The sequence below is a fragment of the Sapajus apella genome, unplaced genomic scaffold (assembly GCF_009761245.1).
Source record: "Sapajus apella isolate SASKATOON/1434 unplaced genomic scaffold, GSC_monkey_1.0 scaffold25, whole genome shotgun sequence".
Taxonomy (NCBI): Eukaryota; Metazoa; Chordata; class Mammalia; order Primates; family Cebidae; genus Sapajus; species Sapajus apella.
In genome coordinates this window covers 25,988,750-26,011,612 of record NW_022436965.1, presented here as the reverse complement: position 1 = coordinate 26,011,612, position 22,863 = coordinate 25,988,750, and the positions used below count along the sequence as shown (strand labels likewise).

General features: G+C 41.9%; 1 protein-coding gene across 3 annotated transcripts in view; it reads left to right on the top strand.

The window, feature by feature from the left end:
- The window catches only part of DDR2 (discoidin domain receptor tyrosine kinase 2), a 150,865-nt gene that overhangs the window by 20,962 nt on the left and 107,040 nt on the right, over nucleotides 1–22,863 (top strand). For 2 of the 3 annotated variants that reach the window (XM_032291559.1, XM_032291558.1), the window contains exon 2: nucleotides 2,008–2,160. The exons of the other annotated variant lie outside the window; for it this stretch is intronic. The gene's annotated coding sequence lies outside the window, so the exon portion shown is untranslated. The remainder of the gene's footprint in view (nucleotides 1–2,007; nucleotides 2,161–22,863) is intronic. 3 annotated transcript variants of the gene reach the window in all.

Genomic DNA, 22,863 nt, shown 5'->3' with positions numbered 1-22,863 from the left:
TGTCTCAAAAAAAAAAAAAAAAAGACTGTTTGGGAACACTTGAGTCCTGTTTTCTTCCCTGAAGCTGATGTGATGCTGATGACAGTGAATGTTTTAAGAACTAGAGAGGCTGGTGGTTGTAAACATCCCTGTAAACATTGGCTCAAAGATTGTTAATGTAAGTTTTTCTAGAGCAGTGAGGTAAGCCCCAAGTAGAAAAGCACAGCAGTATGGTAAAATGTGGGTGTTCTGTCCAATTTGTAAGACTTCAGCTATATACCTTGTAAGGAAACTAGAAGCCAGATGAAAGTTGTGCTGAGATGTGTAGCAGTTGTTCTTGCTTTGTGTGGCCATTTTATTCCCATTAAGTACTGTATCCTCCACTAAAGAAATGGGCGACTGACAGTAGCCATTCAGCAGCCCACCTTGGCACTGTGACACTGTACATAGTTGCAGAGAGTTACATCCATTCAGAGGGACACAACAGATCAGAGGAAAGGAAAGAGGTAACTATGCATGCAGACATGAAACTGTCACCAACACGTATAACAGACAAGTCAAGGTGAAATGTACAGCATACTAATATTCGATTTTTTTAATTAGAAAAACTATGCATCTCAAGGCATGGTGGCTCACTTCTGTAATCCCAGCACTTTGTGAGGCTGAGGTGAAAGGATCACTAGATCGCCTGAAGCCAGAAGTTTGAAACCAGCTTGGGCAACATAGCAAGACCTGGTTTCTGCAAAAAAAAAAAAAAAAAAAAAAAAATTTTAGCTGGGCATGATGGTATGTGCCTGTAGTTCTAGCTACTCAGGAGGCTGAGGCAAAAGGATCATCGGAGTCCAGGAGTTCAAGGCTGCAGCAAGCTATGATCACTCCACTGCGCTCCAGCCCGGGCAACAAAGCAAGACGCTGTCTAAAGAATATAACAGCAGAACCCCCCCACAGCAAAACACTATAAATCCATAGTTTTATATATGTGTAGAATGTTTCTAGAAAATTTCTAGAAAATTACTCTAGTAACTGATAACTCGTTACCTCTGAAGAAGGGGGATAGCTTGCAGTGGAAATGAAACTCACTTTTTATTGGGTGAAGCAGTGATTCCCAGTGTGTTCTGGGATTCCTGGGAGTCCTTGAGATCCTTTCAGGAGATCCATAGATTGAAATTATTATTATTATTATTATTATTATTATTATTATTATTATTATTTTTTGAGACGGAGTTTCACTCTTGTTACCCAGGCTGGAGTGCAATGGCGCGATCTCGGCTCACCACAACCTCCGCCTCCTGGGTTCAGGCAATTCTCCTGCCTCAGCCTCCTGAGTAGCTGGGATTACAGGCACGCGCCACCATGCCCAGCTAATTTTTTGTATTTTTAGTAGAGACGGGGTTTCACCATGTTGACCAGGATGGTCTCGATCTCTTGACCTCGTGATCCACCCACCTCGGCCTCCCAAAGTACTGGGATTACAGGCGTGAGCCACCGCGCCTGGCCGATTGAAATTATCTTTAAAATAATACTAAATTATTTTTATTCGCCTTCTCTCACTGGTGTACGGTGGAGTTTTCCAGAAGTTCAGTGACATGTGCCATTGTAACAAATTGAATCCAGAAGCAGATATGATAATCCAAATATGCCTGGTCAAGCCAAATATTTAAGAGATTTAAAAAAATGTAAAACAATGTCATTATTCTTGTTTTGAAGATAAAGTTATTTTTATAACAAGTTTGAAGATAAAGTTATTTTTATAACAATCATTATTCAACCAAATTACCATTATTTACTGAGTTAATACACAACAAATTTTAAATTCTCAGTTTTAAATTCTAACTGGGCAAGCATCAGTAGGTATAAACAACATCCCTCTGAGATCCTCTGGGATGCATCCAATTCCTTCAGTGCCTGGTGTGATTGGGAGGCTTCTGTTGCACAGTGCTGGCCAGGAGTGCCAAGGAGGAAAGAACTATGAATGGAACAGAAGTCTGTAATAAAATATTGCTTTCTCTTTTTCCCCCCTCCATCAAGGGAGATCGACAAGTTGCCTGGGGTTCAGTGCTCTAGAAAGTTCCAAGGTTTGTGGCTTGAATTATTTTAAAGAAGCTGAAATAATTGAAGAGAAGCAGAGGCCAGCTGTTTTTGAGGATCCTGCTCCACAGAGAATGCTCTACACCCGTTGATGTAAGTAGGTCCGGTCACTGAGCCTCTGTCATCACATGAGATTGGGAGTGGCCGCAGGAGTGGTGTGGCTCACCTTGAACCTGCCCCACTTATCCTGCCTGGTGGCACAGGGAAAGCTGAACACTTGGCTTCTGTGCCTAGAGCTGCTATCTGATGAGGAGACGATGTATTTGACTCTATAGGAAGTCTGATGTGGACTGTCAATTAACTCATTTTCACTTCCATTGATTTGGCTGTGACCAGCCCTAGATTAGAGGGCAGTTCTGGAGGTCCTGGCCTAAGAGTGTCTTCCTCAGTTTTGAGTGAGCCAGGGTATCTGGCCCCTTTCTGGCACTTCTCTGCCCAAACAGGACCCACTGGAATCTCAGGGGTCCCTGGGTCAATCCATGTTTTCTAATATTATAATTTGTTTTTGTTTTTAATAATTATTTTATAAGTTGCTTTCTTCTAGGAATAATTTGAGGTGATTTAGAGTAAAACAATACTTAATGGAAACACTACACTCAGGATAATAGGACAAGAGTTCTGTAATAATGTTTTGGGGAATTAAATGTAAGAAAACCTAGCCCACAGATACTTATCGCAGATTTGTACAGCACTTAGCTGGGACTCAAGGCAAAAAGAGAAGCGTGCTATATTGCAGAACTTATGTTAGGAGTCCATTCTCACATACCAAGGTGGTCTGCTGCAGGTGAATTTTGGTCTGAATGGGACTTTTCGGTTCATCCTTTGGCAGGCTCAAATCTCACTGACAGATCTAGAACTGTAGCAATTTCTAGATTGTGTCTGAGACCCTCCCAGGCTGGAGCTCCATATCTCTGTCCTGCCTGTGTCTCTGGTGTTTAGCGCAGGGTCTGACACATGGAGGATGCTCAGTGAGAGCTCTTAGATTCAACTGAGGCTTTACTATATTCCTCACAGCTTCTGGAATGTGTGCTGAATGAATGAATAACTGAGTAAGTAACATGAATGATTACTGGGATGAGGGTGGGGCTAAAGTAGTATTTTCTTAGATTCCCCAGAAGATTAATTCTCCCTGTCAAGGTGCTCTTTGGATTATCCCCTTCTTTCTGTTTGGTGTCTAGGGAACGCCTCGTTGCTCTTTAGCTTCCTTGTGGTAATAATTCACTTCATAATTTAATATCTTAGGTTTTCTTCTTCCCACAGATTGCCATGAAATTTGCCTTTTCTTCCTCCCTCCCTTTCTTCCTCCCTCCCTCCTTTCCTCCCTCCCTTCCTACCTTATGATAGACTCTTGGTATGGGAGAGTTAGGAGGTCTTAACTTGAGCCTTCACAGTGTACATTTTAGAATGAATAATTCATTGCTATGCTTCACCACCAACCAGAAATTATTATAGGCTTTCTCTATTACAGGAGATGTCTCAAACATTATTTGTCTATGATTCGTTCTGCTTTACCTTTCAGAAACTATCACTGTGGTCTTTTCTTCCCCTGCCACTGGATCTTTTTTTTTTTTTTTTTTTTTAAGACAGGGTCTTGCTGTGTCACCCAGGCTGCAGTGCAGTAGTGCAGTCTTGGCTCACTGCAACCTCTGCCTCCAGGCTCAAGGGATCCTCCCACCTCAGCCTCCCAAGTAGCTGGAGGTGTAGGCGCACACCACTACTTTGTATTTTTTGTAGAGATGCTGTCTCACTATGTTACCCAGGCTGGCCTTGAACTCCTGAGCTCAAGCAGTCTTACCACCTCGGCCTCCCAAAGTGCTGGGGTTATAGGCATGAGCCACCATGCCTGGCCACCAATCTTAAATAATTATTTCCATAAATTATGATTTCAATATTCAAGGCATGTGCTATATATAGCCTTGTCCTGTGAAGCCTGATTTCGGTGCCCTCTTCTACCCTCACCGTCATATTATCCCTGGAACTATTTCGAATATCTTGGCTCCTCCAGGAGGAATCCTTGTGGTCACCAATTCAGACTCATTCTCTTTCTGGGAATGATCAGACTGAGTATTTCAATCTGTTTAGAGATTTGCTAAGTTTCAGTTTCTTGTATTTCTTATGAATATTTCTTATTAATAATCAAATAATTCAGCATCCAATCTGGAGCACTACTGAGGACAGGGGAAGTTACTAACAGGTAATCTGGAACATGAGGCATACTCTGGATGTGTGGCCACCTGCTTTTCAAAGATCTTGCCTCTTTAATGCGTACTGAGAGCAGAAGGGTAACAACAGCCTTTGGAGATTGAACTTCTGAATTCTGTTCAGTAGTCTGGGTCTAGGAAACTCTGATAGAGATTTTGTAGCACTGTTTCTAACAAGCTGTGGGGGCCCAATCCCCTGGTGGAGGTTAAGAGTTCCCAGAGGGAAAAGTCAAAACCACCACAGCACCGCGGCCCGGCCCGTGCTTATGAGATCCAGTGGTGGTACCCCCAGTCAATCTTCCTCCACCCTCTCTGTTCTCTTTTCCCTTCTCATCCCTACTCCCCAATCTGCTCCCTTCTCTTTTCGATCCTCATTATCTCGCTCTCCCTTCCACTCCCTCCTCCCTCTGTTTCCCTCTGGTTCTGTTTTCCCTTTCCATCACCTTTTTCTCCATTTTCTTCTCTCCATTTGCCATTCACACTGTCTTCCTTTCCTTCTCTATTCTAAAATGGCTCTTCCAAAATCATTGAGGGGCAGCTCAAAGAGCAACTCTGCCAACATTAATTTCTCCTTGAAAGGGAAAAGCCTGCATTTCCAGTTATGGCTTAGTCTTCCTTCATTAGTTAGAAACTGTCTTTTTCACATAACAAGTGGCCTAGGAATGGTGTGTTTTTCTCAAGTCTCTGATCAGAGGTTCTGGTTTCATATATTCTGCTGTGTACACTTTCCAGGGCATGAAGACAGTGCAACCTGGGGCATCGGAGATGAGGGTGGCAGTGAGGATGGTGATCTGGCTGTGACAGGAACACACCTGGAAATGTCTGCTTGTCACAGAATCGATTGTAGCTGAAGCAAGCAAAACTCTGTGATCATGTTGCTGCATAACCTCAACCTCTGAAATCTTGCCTTTCTAAGATAACCATGGCTGTGCCAGGATTATTTTAGAAAGGCAAGATCAGGATCAGTGTTCAACTAACCAGAGAGTCTACAGCTCTTGTGGGTATCCTTCCACCAGAGAGGGGGACAGCCTATTAGAAACTGAGGAAAGAAGCTCTTCAGGCTGCTCAGTCACTCAGGCCCATAGTCCCAACACTTTGGGAGGCTGAGGAGGGAGGATCACTTGAGCCAAGTTGGAGACCAGCCTGGACAACACGGCGAGTTCCTGTCTGAACAACAACAACAACAAAAAAAGAAAAACAAATTAGCCAGGCGTGATGGTGTCTGGCAGTGGTTCTAGCTACTGGGGAGGCTGAGGCTGAAGAACTGCTTGAGCCTGGGAGGTCGAGATGGGGTAAACCCTGTTTATGCCATTGCACTCTAGCCTGAATGACAGAATGAGACCCTGTCTCATTTAAAAAAAAAAAAAAAGTTCTTCAAAGAGGAACGGAGGGGAGGAACCAAAGGCTGACCTAGACAATTCTAGGTAAACAGGGCTCCAGAAACACTCTGAAAATCATAAGCTGAGAGCAGACTTCAGTAACATGAAGAAAGAACTGGGGAGGAGGCGGGGGCGGTCTAGCGAATAATGTGCTTTTATTTGTTCATGTGATTCATAAATTATGGACAACATTTTTATTTACCAAAAAGGTGACAAAGTTTATTGAGCACCTGTGATGTGTAAGGGACTCTGGAAGTAGTTTGAAGGGATACAGATATAAATAAGAGAAAATTCTAGCCTCAGTAGGAAAGGAGAGGAACAAAAAAGAGAACTACACTCAGGGGAGGTAAGCACGAGTCAGGACCGTGACAGATGGTTGAAGGAAGGAAAGAACACTTGTAGCTGGGATGTTCAAGGAACACATGCTTTGAACATGGAGGATGTGAAGCTTGAGCTAAGCCTTGGGGTTTAGGAAGGAATTTGATATGTAGAAGGAAAGATGTAGGTCATTATGGTTGGAGCTGACCTAGGCAACAAGGACCCAGAGGGATCTGGTGAGCAAGAGCTGTGCTGGGCATGTGGACTAGAGGGAGGGAGGAAATGGCAGTCTGTTTGGTGCAGAGGTTTGGGTTGAGGAGTGGTGAAAGATAACACTGGAAAGGAGGACACTTGCCAGACTGTGGAGAGCCCGGACTGCTGGCTGGGCTGAGACATCCGGACACCGTTTTAAGGATTCAGTGTGTGCGTTATATGTGCTCTAAGGGAAGGAAGGCTTTGCTGTTAGAGATGCTCATTTCTGATGTTCCTCTTGCTGAGTGTGAGTGCAGTCCTGGATGAGGTTAAAGGTGTCCTGACAACAAACCATTTGGAAAATATACAAATATATATGCATGAGACACTTCGGGCAAGCATTTTGTAAGGTCTCAATTTCTTGTTTTTGCTTTGGTTGTTGTAACTTATAAGAGTAGATTGAAGGGTTAGCCACAAATTCTATTGCTCTCAGAGCAGATTTGGGCTGCTAGGTAGAATCTTATTTTCAATGTTTCAATTCTCATTTCTTTGTAATTTTTCATATGACATTACATATTTTAGCCCCAAATTGTGGGCTGCAGGAACAATGTTGTTACGTATTTCTGGCTGGCAGTGTTCACCGAATTGCCTCCTGAGCCTGAACCTGTTCAAACTTCCTGCTTTTTAGGGCATGGAACTCCTGGTTTCTCCATTTATGATAGATGAGAAGGTTCTGGAAGTCTCCTTTCTAGACTTTCATAGCATGTTTCAGGATTTCTCACTGGTGTCTAATGGTCTTAGAAGAGACATTGATTTTTTTTTGTTTTTTGTACTCAAAAGACCACGATACCCTCTAGGTAAGGTCTGAGTCTCTGTCAAATATTTTTGCTTTTGTGTAACATTTAGCATAGAATTAATCAAGCATTATTTTTTTGGGGGGTAGAGAAGGTAGGTGGTGGTAGGCGGTTGGGACCCCCCTGCACTTATGTTCTGCTCCGATATTGAGTCTCATAGAGAATGGTCTAAAATAGATCGTTGCTATCTGAAATATCATCTACTGAGAGCATTGGCATCATCAAAGAGCTTGCTAAAAATGCAGGATCTAAAACCTCAGACTAAATGAGAATCTGTAATTTGATTGGCCTTTGAGACTAGCTGGTCTCCGGATGTAATGTATACACATCACCTAGGGGTCACGTTAAATGCAGGTTCTGATACTCAGCTACTTAGGTAATGATAAAACAACCTTGAGGTTTCCTCGCATCAAAGCAACTTCCTTTCTAGAGGTGTCACTGGACACCTTCCCTCCTCAGAGCGATGCTCCTGCACAGAGCAAATGGTTTATGACAGGGTTTGGAAAACGGTAGCCCGCAGGTGAAATCCAGCCTGTCACCTCTTTTTGTAAATAAAGTTTTATTAGATCACAGTGATGCTCATGTATTTACATATTGTTTATGACTTCTTTTGTGCTGTATTGACTGAAATGAATAGTTGTAAAAGAGACTGTATGACCCACAAAGCCAAAAATATTTACTATCTGGGACTTTATAGAAAACAGTTTACTGACCCTAGCTTATGTGTGTGCCCCTAAATATTTCCTTAAAGGAATGGAAATAGCTATGCTGTCTTGCCCCAGTGGCAAACTTTGCAAGCCCCTCTGAATCCATCGCTATTCATGGAGAAGCTGAACCATAAACCATAATTCCCAAGTAACCCGGAAAGGGTCTTGAGCCTAAAATTCATCTGGATAATGGTACCACAGAGCCTGTGACTTTCCAAAACCCATTTAATATGTCCCTCCTCAAAGCAATGGTTGTAATTTAATGGAATTTTATTGAACCGACTCCCTCCTCCACAAATTGATTTCATTAATTGTTCAACACAAGCTTGACTTTCCCCAAGAATTGGAATCAAAAGAAAGTTCTGAGTAAAAATATATTTGGGACTAAGGAAATAAAAAGACTTGTACTGAGTTGGTTATAATACACATTTCACTCCTAAAAAGGTAGCGTTGGTTTCGGCCCCCCTCTGAGCTATTCACTGGGCAGACTGTGTGGGCTTGGAGTCCTTGTTTTAATTCCCTTGGAGAATCCCACCACCTGCCTCTTATTTGGGTTTTTGAATTGTGAAATGATGGCACACACAAGCTCCAAGAATAGCTGCGTGTGTATGCCAAGTGTACAGAGACAGAAGGCAGAGACTTAGGCCAAGGATCAGGAAATACAGAAGAGAAGCTGGCATGGAGGCATCTGCTCCACAAACACAGTCAAGCCGGAGGTTGTGGGAGGAGGGACGTGCAGCCCGTGTAATCACTAGAGGATGTGGGCACTCTGCTCTGCAAGTCTTGGAGGTCTTGGTTCTCTTTCCAGAACCAAATTTCAGAGGAGGTGGGTGTAGGAGAATTGAGATTCTTTTTCCTCATCCAGAGTTATCTGGAACCAAAGAGGTTTAGGGTGAGACTCTGTGGGAATCTTTGCTGTAGCTCCAGGAGCTTTATTCTTACGTAGTTCCGTTTCCCTTTGTCCGAATAGCCCAGGACACTGAAAGGGTTTGTGAAGAGGCAGGGCAGACGCAAGTGGAGAGTCTTCTCCTTAATTCTAGAGTCTACCTTGACTTCAACCACTTGTTGGAACTCCTCATTCAAGCTCCTGTCCAGGTGGCATAACCACCCCAGCTACCTTCCCTGAATCTGCAGGTTAGGTGGGACATTTTCTTCTCTGCTTTTGCAGCAACTTCCGCACCATCTGTTCTCATACCATACTGTGTGGAAATCATCCATTTGGAGTCTGTCTCTCTCTCCAGATTGTAAAGTCATCGATAGAAAAGAGCTTCATCTCATATATTTTTTTTGCCCTTAGTACCTGACATATATAAGAAATTAGACATATGTTTATTGCACTGAAAAGAACCTAGCTGTGTGGCTTAATTTCCCTAAAGCGTGGGTTTCTCATCTGTAAAATGAAGGTGATAAAGGCATATCGTGTGATTTTTTTGTGCGTGAAGATTAAACTAGATAATGTTTGGATGAGTGTTTTATAAATATGAAGTGTTTGAAAATACTATTATGGTTGTTCTAATATCTGGATTGATTGGGATTCCGTAGAAAGCAAGTAGAAGGGAATCAAGAAAATATGTGGAGATGTCCTAGTCCACTTTTTCTAAATGGAATGACTGAACGAGGGGGCTCTGGAGACTTCAGCTTCTGAGGCACAGTTTGGGTATGTGGGGTTGATATCTGCTCACAACAGTGGGGAGATGTTTTATTCATTTCTTTCTTTATTCACCCTACATACAACTAAGAAAGTGAATAAGTAATAACTGGATTTCAATGGGCATTGCAAAACCAAAGGGTCCTGTCCCTCAAATCTCCCAGTATCCCTGGCCTGTATGTGTCTTGTCTTGGGAACTTGAATAATGGAACTGTTAGATCACAAACATAGATTGGGGAAAAGAGAGTGAGTTGAGTTTGAAAAATATTGAGTGTGACATCTGTCAGTCAAGTATGCAGGACTGAGTCATTTCACTGTTCATGTGTCTGTTTTAGCTCCCAAACTAGACATAGAGCTCATTGTGCAGATTCCATAGTGCTTAATGCTCTGGCTTCCCATTAAAAAGCCTACAGAGCTGGCTAGAAGGGGTTCCCTATCTCATGTCAACTCAATAAACAAATATTTATGGATTCATTACAAAATATTGGATCTTCTTTCCCATGTAGGTAACGAAGAACTGCTGCAGATGTTTGAGCAGAGCTGTAAAATAATATGAATTTTGCTGTGAGAAAACTTGATCTTGCTGCAATGTATAGAAAAGATTAGAAGGGAAAGAAGCTGGAGGTGGAGAGGCTTGTTAGGAGGGCCAGCATAAGAGCAGGTGGGCAGTGAAGGAGCCTGAGGCTGAACCATGACAAGCAGAATAGAGTGGAGGGGACTTGACTACACAAGAGGCCGGTGACTCAGCTTTCTCCGTAGTATTAGTCCTGGAGAAGTCTCCCTGCTCTGGGAAGAGCAATGTCCAGCCTCATGTGATTTTGGAACAAAAGCCAATGATTGAATCCAAGGGAAGATAATGAGACACTCACAGGCCATGAAAATCAGGAAAGCACCATTAATGTTTTTGTTTCAAAACTTTACTTTGCCAAGTCTCAGACAAGGGTGCAGAAGCCTCAGCATGTGGACTCGAGCCCTGTATTCGGAAATGCAAAATGGAAACCCCCTAATAAATCAGAGAACTGAAAATATCCAAGAGCCTGAGAGGCTGGGGGAGGACAGGAGTGAGAAAAAGAGGGGGCTGCAGTACTGATCAGAAGACGGGAGAAAGCAGAGTGCAAAACTCGGGGAAGGGCTGAGTAGATATTCAGTTTAATCTGGACTTTTATTTCACTGCAAACGAACTTTATGAATTTTTTTGCCCAAATATTAAATATTTATTAATTAAATAAGAGATATTCAAACAGGAGAAGCTACTTTCATTCAATAAGAATTCTAGTAATTCTTCCTAACCCCAGAATTGTATGTTTTTTAACTATTAAATAATCAGAAATAGAAACCAATTAGATGAGATATATGAATGACCTTAAAAATTTTCCATAATATTTGACTTAGGAATTTTAGTTTTATGCATGTACTCTAAGGAAAACCCTGAAAAGGAAAAAATCTATACACAAAGATTATATACAAATTTATTATAGAATTATGTACTAAAAAACCCCTAAATGTCCAGGCTTGAGTATATGGTCAAGTATAAAAGTTATAAGCCTTTGAAATAATGGGTTTTGAGAGTTTTAGATAACACAAGAAGGTATTTATGGTATTATGTTAAATCAAGATGGATTTCGCAATGTTATATAGATATATACAATCAATAATGTAAAAGTTCATAGAAAAAAACTCCAATGAAAATATGCCAAAATGTTAACTATGATTGCTTTTAGATGAGGAGATTACGGAGACATTTTTGTTTCCTTATGCAACTGAAAGGTCATAAATGAACATGCATTACTTTTTTATCAGAAAAAGAAATGTTACATAATTTTTAAAAGGGAAGACTTTGTAAAGGAATATTTATTGAGAGAATACGTGAAAAATCTAGGTAATTTCCTTATTTCCCTGGGATTCTGAGAATTTTTCATTCTCAGGAATATATTTCCTTGCTCCTAAATTATTTTCATATGTAAGTCGTGTTCCTCGGGATAAAACGTGGTAAGTTTGCTATTTGAGCTCTGCTGGAACACATGGAGTAGTTCTCTGTTACCTACACAGATAACAAGGTCTTAACTCCTTGGTCTGATATTCGAGGCCTTTCAGAGTTAAATCCCAATTGATCTTCTCACAGTTTCCCATGTATATTTTCTACACAAATCAAAAGCCTTTTCAGACTTCCTATTTCTTATACATGTCTATAACTTCCCCTTTCTGAAACTCTATGTTCACAGAGCATGCATTAAACATCAGAAAGTGGACTGGCAGCCTCTTTTAACATAAGCAGTTTGGTACTGCTGTGCGATTTTGGCAAGGCAGTTAGTTCACCCTCTAGATCTTAGATGGAACACTCTCTAGGTCTCAGATGGAAACAAGGGACTGTGGAGTGGGTGGTTGCCAAGGTTCCTTGCAGCGCTACAGCTGGGTGAACCTTGCCCCCTCACGGCCCTAGGTGTGCTCATTCACCTGCCTGCACCTTGTCTCAGGTTCCCACTGTGTGTTAAGTGACCCCTGCCCGCCTCATTGTTAAATCTGATCCTTCCTAGCTCATGTCCCATTTCCTTTATAATGCTGTCCTCAGTGATTCTGATTAACAGGGACTTGCATGTATGATTTTTTTTTTTTTTGCCACCCATACATGCTGCCTTTTATCAAAACTATGGCACCTGCAAAGATATAACAGATAATATAATTTGAATTAAAAAGTCAACTCCATGGGGAGAAGAAAACCCACTTAAGTGAGCTATAGAGATAAAGGTGCACATTTCCCTAAATCCTTTGTTTATGGTCTGTTAATCAATAAAGTCCAATCTGTGATCCCCAGATACATAAGGGGAGAAGGATATATAGACTATTTAGGACATTTCTGAAAATTCTCAGAAAAATCACATACAGGCCCGCAGTAAGTCTCTTTTTCTTTATTTTGAGTCAGAGGATTTCTTTTTTTCATTTTTAGCCAGTTTAAACTTTATCTCTTGAATAACTCCTAACCTGACCAGAGCCTTTTTCTTCCTTCAAATTTCTACAAGTATATTGCTCCCCTTTTTTCTTTTCACCACCCTTATTTCCATGTTGGACAAAAACCGTGAAGAAGGTTGAGAAACTGTGTACCAAAATGCCAAGAGCATCTTTGCCATGTTCCAGCACAAAGGGCACTGTTAGAAGGAGGTGATCAGAGTCATCTTCTAACTCAACCTCACAAGAGGAGCCAGGGCAGATGGACAGTTCCCAATTGTTTACTCCTCTCTCTCTCTCTCTCTTTCTGTCTCTCTCTCCCCCACCAATTCTCTCTCGAATTCTTTTTCCTTCTGTTTTTTATTAGCAGCACAAAAGATTTTGAAGTGCTTACGGGCAGAAAGCTTGCCTTGTTCATCTTTGCAGCTCTTTCTGGGACCAAGTGTGGTGCTAAGTACAGGGTAGACATTCAGTAAGTATTTGTGGAATGAATGAATGAACAAATGAAGTACAGGCGTAGCTTTGATGGCAATGGGTCAGTGTGAACTCCGGAAAGAGCACGCAGAGTTATAGTCAAAGTGGACGATGGATCATTGCTCTGATTTACTAGTTACGTAATCTTGAGCAAACCCCTTTATCACTGTGGGATGAGTTTCCCCAGCTGCTGAAAAAAATGTGTGTAGGGGAAAGGGGGAGGCTTAGTGATGAAAAATGTGTGCCATAAGGAGCAATGTGTAAAGTCATCTGGCACATGGTCGCAGCTGAAAAGCTGGCATTAACATAGCACTTTATTTTTCCTGCATTTAAAAAAAATTAAAAACCTGAAAATCCCTAAGTTATACTAACCTCAAATCTCACCACTTAAGAATTATATAAAATAAGAAGTAAAATTTCCCTTCCCAGTTAACTCTTCTAATCCCCCAGAGATAATTATTTTTCTTAACATTTAGGTTTGATGTTTATCCTTCTAAATATTTTCCCAAAGTTTCACGAATATATATGTTTTTATAATTATTTAGGATATATGCAATACATATATTTTTATAATTATTTAGGAGATATATATATATATATATATATCCATGCAACTTTGGATGGCTACATACATACATGTACATATATGTATATGTGAACACATCATTTTCAAAATGGAACTATTCATATCTGTTTATCTGTTTATCATCTATCTATCTCCAAGTCAATTATTTTCGAATGATGGCAGAATCATTTGTTTTTTGAATATACCATATTTTGCTGCCAGTCCCCCAGTTCCAGTGTTTTGTGATTACAAACAATAATTCAAGGATCCTCTGTGTACATCTGTATCTGTAAGCTTTTGTACAGTACTTACTTTAGTAATAAGGCACTTGAACACTTGTTATTCCCTTGACTCATAACCACCACAAGAAAAAAGATCGTTATTCTGTGTTACAGATGAAGAAAAGGGAGGGCTAAAGGGGGCAAGTGGCTTGGCCAGAGACCCACACAGATAGACTGCGGCAGATAGCCGCAGTGTTTCCCAGTGGCTTGAATTCTTGTCCAGAGTTCCTTTGGCCACACTGCAATAAAGCACAAGTCAACAGGGAACCTTTACAACCATGCACAGAAGGGTGGATCAGGGAGCAGGCAGTCTCATTAAATTGTAGAAAAGAACAAACACACGTACACAAACAAGAAACCCAGGGCTAAACACATTTAAAGGAGTTTTTTGGAAGAAAGGCACTGGTGGTGAGGGAGGGACCAGCGTTAAGATGAGCTGTCCTTTAACTAGTTACCGTCTTTTATGCAACATTCTCAATATGACATCTAATGATTAGGATGACTTAGACTGCATAAATGTGGCAGGAGAATGACCAAGGACCCCCCTGCAACCCCAACAATGACACTATCCCTCTCCCTCAAGGGAAGTGTCTAGGGAAGATCTGTCAGCATCTGGTTAGAATTGGCCTTAATTGACATCTTCTTCAATTATCTGCAGGAAATATCAGCTGTTATTAAAATTTGCAGATGCAGTCAATTGTCAGAGTCCCTGGGGACCAAGAATTATTACTCAGAGCGAGCGTGAGAGAGAGGCTGGCAGGAAAGAGAACAATTCAGCCTGGAAAAATGCAAACTAATGAATAAAGCGGGGCGGGGAGAGGGGGAAGAAGGTGGAGGGATAATTAGGGTGAGGTAGTGAAGCACTCCCCTGGGCTACAAACTTTAAGGGGACACCAAAAACTCAGCTATCCAGATTAATAAAATTTTAATTCAATATTGAAAAAAATCAAATTGGTAAATGACAGCTTGTGAGCCAGCAGCCTGTTTGTAAATACAGTCTTATCGGAAAGCCACTGGAAGTAAAGGTGCCAAGGCAAGGGAGATCCAGGCGAAATTTTCTGATGTGAAAACCCTGGTTAAGCTTGTTGGACATGTGAGACCTTCGCTTGTGATTGATGGTAAAAATACTCCGAAGAAAAGGAATAATGGATCTGACTGCGTTTATGGGTTTCCTGGGGCTACTGTAAGAAGTGATCACAAACTGGGTGGCTTAGGACAACAGAAATTTATTGTCTCACAGTTCTGGAGACTGGAAGTCCAAGATCAAGGTATCATCAGGGCTGTGTTCCCTCTGAAGGTTCTAGAGAATCATCTTTCTTTGACATCTAATTTTCGATGGCTCTTACAGTCACTCCAATCTCTGCCTTGGTGGTTATAGCTCTCTTCCTTGTGATGTCTCTCTGTCTCTGTGTCCAAATCTTTTTCTCCTTTCTCTTAGATCCTAGTCATTGGGTGATATCCTAATCCAGATAACCTAATTTTAACTTGATAACATCTTCAAAGTCCCTATTTTCAAATAAGTTTACATTCCTAAGGTTACCTATGAATATAACCTTAACTCTATGGTTCCTTATTTGGAAGTAGGGTCTTTCTTGGACATGATTCAACCCACCATGCTGTTAAAGACATCTTTCTTGGACACAGTTGCATCTGAGATATCTTTCTTGGACACAAATCAACCTACCACGCTATTAAACAAGTGAGGCTGGGGAGAGATTTGACTTAGGTGCAGCAGAACAATTATCCACTCACAGGTATCTGGCAGCGGAGTCAGGGGCAGACTCCTGATATGATTTCAATGCCTGAGAAAATATTTAAGGAAATGCACTTTAGTTCCTTTGGGAAAAGGATCTAGTAATTACTATAGTTTCAAAGTAATATATAAAGCAATTAATATATAACATATTTTGAGATAGCTGCCACAATTTTAACGAGATATGAAAATACTATTCGCTTCTACTAGCTGGATAAAATGAAATAATAACAAAAGGAATGTAAAATTTAGTACAAATATTTGCAGTCACTATTGTTTGCAGGTTTGAAATCAGAACTACCCTTAAACATCCTGCACGTATTTGTCACCACGTGACATTAGCAAAGGTTATAATATTTGAATATTTAGCATGATCCAGTTCTGCCTGATGTTTTCAATGCCTGGCTGAGAATATAGATCTTTTTAATGAAAACAGACTTTTTCAGTCTCATTTTGGGATCCATATCCCGAGTGTTGGGACATCAGGTGTGTCAGATGGGCTGGCACTACTAGTGAGAGGCAGTATGCTGAACTCATTTTCTTCTTCTTCGGGGAAATCTCAGCTCTGCTCCTTTTTTTGGAGACAGTTTCACTCTGTCCTCCAGGCTGGAGTGCAGTGGTGCATCCCTGCCTCCTGGGTTCAAGTGATTCTCATGCCTCACCCTCCTGAGTAGCTGTAATTACAGGTGCCTGCCACCATGTCTAGCTAATTTTTGTATTTTTAGTAGAGATAGGGTTTCACCATGTTGGCCAGGCTGGTCTCGAACTCCTGACCACAGGTGATTTGCCCACCTCGGCCTCCCAAAGTGCTGGGATTATAGGCGTGAGCCATCGCACTCAGCACAGCTTTGCTTTTTCCTTTGCAGTTGATTGAATCAGGCCTGTTTAGATTATCTAGGATAATCTTCCTCATGTAAAGTCACCCCATGATGGATTTTAATCAATCTACAGAACACCTTCCCAGCAACACCTAGATCAGTATTTGAGTAACTGGGGTCTATAGCCTAGCCAAGCTGACAGATAAGAAGAGCCATGATCACAATGATAAAAGGACCCGTTGTCCTCTAGTTTCCTCTTGGGCATTAATAATTTAGTGAATATAAACCCAAATACTTTGGATAAGGTTGACTGAATTCAGCTTTGTGGATGCCTCTGATTTCAGTTGTTTTAACCAAGTGCAAACTCCTAGTGCTCCTGTTGTCTGTTGACAGCCAGAGGCTCATGTGATCTGGAAGGGTAAGTGGCCTCTCTCTGATTTGCCAGGAGCAAGTGGTTATGTTAGCTGAGGACCCAGAACACTAATTTCAGTGATTTGACTCTGGTACTAGTGGTGAGAGGCCAGAGGGTGGGATGCTGCTTTTTCCTTTGGCCCTGGTAAACATTTTCTGCTTGTTATGGTGGTTGAAATGCTTTATTTAATCTTTTCTTCATGTGCCAGGAGGTTCACAGTAAATGAAGGGTGTGGTCTGCGGGGGGAAAAGTGGCTGTGGCTTGGCCTCTCTGTACCCTGTCGGCACACACACACACACACACACACACACACATGTTCTGTAACATGTGAATGTATCATGTGGACACTCATTACTGAGCTGTGAGGGCTGCCCTGAGAAGCTGGGGGCAGTGGTCGGGAGAGGAGAAGGCTGTGGGGTACAGTAGAGATGGCACTAGCCTGGGAATGAGTTCCTACTGCCAACTTCTCATCAGCTCAGTTCCTCCAGTCCTCTACTCACTCCTTCATTGCCCAGGACATATTTATTTAATGCCAGGCTAAGCACAAGGCTTCCAGGATTCAACAGTGAACAAGACAGATGCTACCTTTGTCCTTTTGGAGCTGACTGTTGAGCAATTTTAATAAATAGCAATGATCATATTATTAGCATTTCCTGAGGGTTACCATGTCCCAAGAGTATGAGTTATGATAGAGGAAGAGGAGGTTAATCTAGGTGAAGGCTGGGAAGCTTCTGGGAGGTGGTGACTAATAACTACTGCCTTTTTTACATTGGAGTCATGTCCTTTCAGTGACCTCCCTTTCCTTCTCCTCTGTGTTCTCTCCCTGGGCTTGGCAGGCTGCCCTGGATTGGGTTCTCTCTTCACAGTCTCCTTTCCAACTAGCCTCTCTAGCCCGATCAATCAAGCCCTTGTCTGGAATCTCTAGCTGCCTGATGGACACCTCCTTGTGGAAGCACTCAGACATCTCAACGACACAACATCTGTGAAGAACTCAACTCTTCCGTTATATTCTTCCTTCCCTTTCCTGTCTCTGATAAGGTTTTCACAATTCATTTTGTCATTTAGGTAAAAAACACAGTCATCTCTGACCTACCTTCCCTATCACACCTACCAGTCACTCAGATACCCTGTCTATTCCCATGATGTCTCTCATTCTCCTTCCGTTAGCTTGTCACTCTCAATGGTCAGACTGTCTTGGCCACTTTTCTGGGAAATTGCTATCTTTTCATGCTGGCTGTTTTCCTCGAACTTTAGTTCATCCTCTTTAGAGCTACCAGAGCACATACCCTTGATACGCCTTCTTGTGTCACTCTGTTGCTCAAAAGCCTTCAGTGGGCCACTGCTGGGCTCTGCAGCCAGGTGCTTGTGTAAACCTGGCTCCATCACTTACCAGCTGATGGAGCAAATTATTAACCATTCTGTGCTTTTGTTATTACATCTATAAAACAATTGTGTCTATCTCATGGAGTTGCGATGGGGATTAAATGAGTCAACATATAAAAAGCGTTTATCAAAAATGTCTGACATAATTTCAGCATTCCACATTTTCACATTTTTTCTCTTGTACCTTGACTTTTTTTTTTTTTCTTTTTTGAGACGGAGTTTCCCTCTCGTTACCCAGGCTGGAGTGCAATGGTGCAATCTCGGCTCACCGCAACCTCCGCCTCCTGGGTTCAGGCAATTCTCCTGCCTCAGCCTCCTGAGTAGCTGGGATTACAGGCATGCGCCACCATGCCCAGCTGATTTTTTGTATTTTTAGTAGAGACGGGGTTTCACCATGTTGACCAGGATGGTCTCGATCTCTTGACCTCGTGATCCACCCGCCTCGGCCTCCCAAAGTACTGGGATTACAGGCGTGAGCACCGCGCCCGGCCTGTACCTTGACTTTTTGCTTTTCTCACTTTTTTTTTTTTTTTACGGAGTGTCATTCTGTCACCAAGCTGGAGTGCAGTGATGTGATCACGGCTCATTATAACCTCCACCTCCCAGGTTCAAGTGATTCTCCTGCCTCAGCCTCCTTAGTAGCTGGGATTACAGGCATGCGCCCCGCACCCAGCTAATTTTTGTATTTTTAGTAGAGACGGAGTTTCACCATGTTGGCCAGGATGGTCTTGATCTCCTGACCTCTTGATCTTCCTGCCTTGGCCTCCCAAAGGGCTGGGATTACAGGTGTGAACCACTAGTTCTGAACTGTTTTTTGTACAGTAATGCACAAATTAGTACCTCGGCCTACACAAACTACATCATACGTGAGGTACTTGTCTTTCTTCACACTCTGTTAAAAACTGTATGTTATATATGTACACACATATGCATATTTATACTAAACTTAGGTATATGTGTATCCATATATACATATAGATTTATGTATACTTTACTGTTTCTTAATTGACCCAATGTTTTGATGGTGCTTCTAAATAAAAAGTACTAAGGCAAATCTCCACCCTCATATTGTGATAAAAGATTAATTTTTGAAAACTGTCCAGAGAACAGCTTTCCATCACATTAGTCACGAGATACAGTTTTGGTTTTTTCAATGTACTGGTGGCCATTCTCATGAGGGTGGGCTGTGCTGACTGGGCTTAGTGAAAGTTACCGGTGGGCACGTTCTCAGGTCCTCCCCATGAAGCATTCCCACTCAGAGACACGGAAAACCTGTGAGATGAGCTCATGCAGATGATTTCTGAGATGAAAATAGCAATGTGAGGTAGTGCCAGGAACTTCAGGTTCACAGAGTATAATTAAGATTTTTCCTGAATCACTGCACACTGCAATTTCATTATGTATATTCTTTAATTATGGACTCTAATTGCCCATTTTAGTTCTGTAATTAGACATGTGAAGACATTAATTTTGTAGATATAACAGTCAGTTCAAATGTACTTCCAAATTCTTTCCTCTACCCTACCTTTCAAGAAAAATTAATACATCATTAAAAAGTTTGTTCACAGAAAGAGCCTCTTAGAGGGAAGCTTTTGGGAGCCAGTTGGTGTTCTCAGAGGTGGGGCCCCGGTTCAGGAAGGATATAGGAACATCACCCTGTTATATTCCCCTTAAACTGTGTTGCTTTATGTCTGATAGGCCCTGCTGAGTCTAGCGCAGGGAAGAGCTCCATTAATTCACATAGGACCAATTTCTCTTAATCATACAATGTTAAGGTAACTTCAGTGTTTAATGAGTCATGGGAGAGGAATGAACTAATGTTAGGGCAACTCTGGCTCTTTATTTCTCTTGTGTCCTATTAAAGGATGAGAAGATGAAGCATTTTAGGCTCATGGGGTTTGAATTTTTCATTTGTGTATATTATCTGTCTTTGTGTGTGTGTGTGTGTGTGTGTGTGTGTGTGTGTGTGAGAGAGAGAGAGAGAGAGAGAGAGAGCAAGAGAGAGCTAGAATGTTTTCTAAGAGCTCTCAATGATTCAGATCTCCATTTTTCCTTCACCTATAGCACTTTAGTTAAAACAAAACAAAAAAACAGACGAGTTCCAGCATTTTGCTCCATGGACTGTGCTATGTCCATTTCAGCTGATATATTTTACATGTGTATCTATTTGCTTTCACTTCTAAATCCAAGCAAAAAAAGTCAGTGTGGTAGAGTTGAAAGAGCCTTAGAAAGGCCCCTTTTTCTTTTCTTTTTACACATATTCTCTCTCTAGGTAATTTATCTAGTCTCATGCTCTAAGGCCACTTATACATTTTTTTCCCTCCAGTTTATATCTCTAGCTCAGGCCTCCTCTCTAGCTCAAGATTAGATAACAATCAGAATGCCTATTTCTACTTGGATGATTCACAGATAATTTAAGCTTGCTGTGAAAGCTAGATTTACTTTTTCTCCAAATGTATCGCTTTTCTATTCTGCCCAAACTCAATAAATGGCAAAACCATCCATTCAGGTATTCAAGCCAAGTCATCCTTGATTATTCTTTTGACATATGAGCCATCAGCAAGGCTTGTTTCACCGTCCAGAACCTATCTTCAATCTGTCTGTTTCCCTCTCCCTCCATTCAGGCTGCCATCCCAATGCATCATGTTCAGTAAAGCAAAAGGGATGGTCTGCTCTCACCAAAAGCAATTTGCGCTCTCTTAATTCACTGTTGGATTATCTAGCACTTAACACAGACCCGGTTGTGTTTGGTACTCAATAATATACACTGAAGAATGAATGAGTGAGTTAGTGAGTGAATGAATGAATGAATAACAGAAACCACCTCCTAGAACTTAATAATACAGAGCAGGTTTAACCTGCTTTCATAAGAAACCAGTGAACAGGGTAAGGTGTGACATTAACTTTTGGTGAGAGCAGCTCACCCCTTTTGCTCTACTGTTTCACCAACAATCTCTGTTTTACTTTTACTTTCAGACACACAATTTAGTCAGAAGTTTGCACCTGAGTCTTACTTCTGACACCTACTAGTGTAAAGATCAACTGGTGCAGAGCACTATACAGAGATTCTTTATTGTTTGCTACAACGTTGGAAAACCACATATATAGAGTTTCCTCTCTAGGACCACTCACTGGGAGGGATAAAAATGACTCAACTAAATTTTCATGATTGGGATAAGACGAAAAACATTAGCCGGGTGTGGCGGTAGGTGCCTCTAATTTCAGCTACTCAGGAGGCTGAGGCAGGAGAATAGCTTGGACCTGGGAGGCGGAGGTGGCAGTCAGGTGAGATCGTGCTATTGCATTCCCACCTGGCCAACAAAAGCGAAACTCCATCTCAAAAACCAAACAAATAAATAATAAATAGAGGGGAAACATTGCTTCACTCGGCAAGTGCTTCCTAAGAGATTCCCGTCATCCAGGGATGATGCTGGATGGTGGAGATGTGGAATAACGTAGAGGTTACAGGGTAGCAGGGATGGGGATACACACGTAAGCTGATGAATAGAAGAAAGGGGTGCTGGCGCCGGCACAGCAGCAACCACAGGGCTAAAGCAACTGCAGAGGACACGTGCTCAATTCTGTGAGGGGACGATCATGTCATTGTTGATGGAGTGTACCAGTCAAGAAAAACAGGTGAGCAAAGGCCTGTAGCCTGGAGGTGGTTTGGGGTTTCCAAGGAACGACACTTAGACCTGCTGAAGCGTGTGTTTCAAAGAGAATGTACCTGGCTCAAAGACTTGCACATAGTAGGCACTTAGCCAATATCTGCTTAATAAGTGGATGAATGAACATAAGTTGCAGAAAGAAGGCTGAGATGTTGGGACAGGCGAGATCATGGGAGGCATTGTGCATCATGCTAGGATCAGTAATGGGAAGTAGAGAAGTGGTCAGTGAGGTTTTATTTAAGCAGAAAAGAGACCCTATCGGGTTGAGTTTTAGAAAAATCCCTGTGACTGCAGACAAGAGGATGGTTTGGTGGGGAGTGAGACTGAAGTCATGAGCACAGACAGGAAGGGTAACTGAACATTCAGAGAGAGCTGAAAGTACAGACAGGAAGGTGTTCAGAGGTTGTTGCAGTTCAGAGAGAAGCCCTGGGCCTGGCCTGGCAGTGTAGACAGGCGGTAGTGGAATGTCGCACTCTAGTAACTGACCGGAATGTGTGGGTGAGCGTGATTAAGTCCAGTGTGTGTGTGTGCATGTGCAAGCTGAAATGTGTGTGTGTTTATAGGCAAGTGAGTTGAAAACTATGTGTGTGCTTAAGTTGGAATGTACATGTGTGTGTATACAGGTGTTTTGAAGTGTGCGTGTGTGTGTGTGTGTTGGAATGCAGTGTGTGTCAGTGCATTGGAACCTGTGTGTGTCTGCATGAGTGCAAGCAGGCAGTCAAGAATGGTGTCTAACACCTATTTGGCCTAAAGGCTCATAAGACTTCTGCCTTATTCCTGGTCACATGCTCTAAGTCACAAGCAGAAATGGGCAGAACAGCTCGGCCTTGTAATCCCAGCCTGACTCACACTAAGCTGTTTCCAACCAAGTGAATTAATTGCTCCCTCCTTATGCCTACACAGCACTTTCCTCTACAACACTTGTCACACCACTGTTATTAGTTTATATAATACCTTCCCCACTGCTGGGCTGTGAAATCCTGAAGGAGGAGAACATGTGTCACAAATCATTTATCTCCAGAGTTTAGCTCATTCAGGCACATACCAAGTTCTCAGCTAATGTCTGTTGAATGAACTAAAAGAATAGGTAGGCCTTTAGAGCTTATTAAGTTCAAACATAGACTCCAAAGCAAAAGCTCATTATTGCCTCTTACACTTTCTGGAAACAACAGCAATAATAGTTACCATTTCTTAAGAACC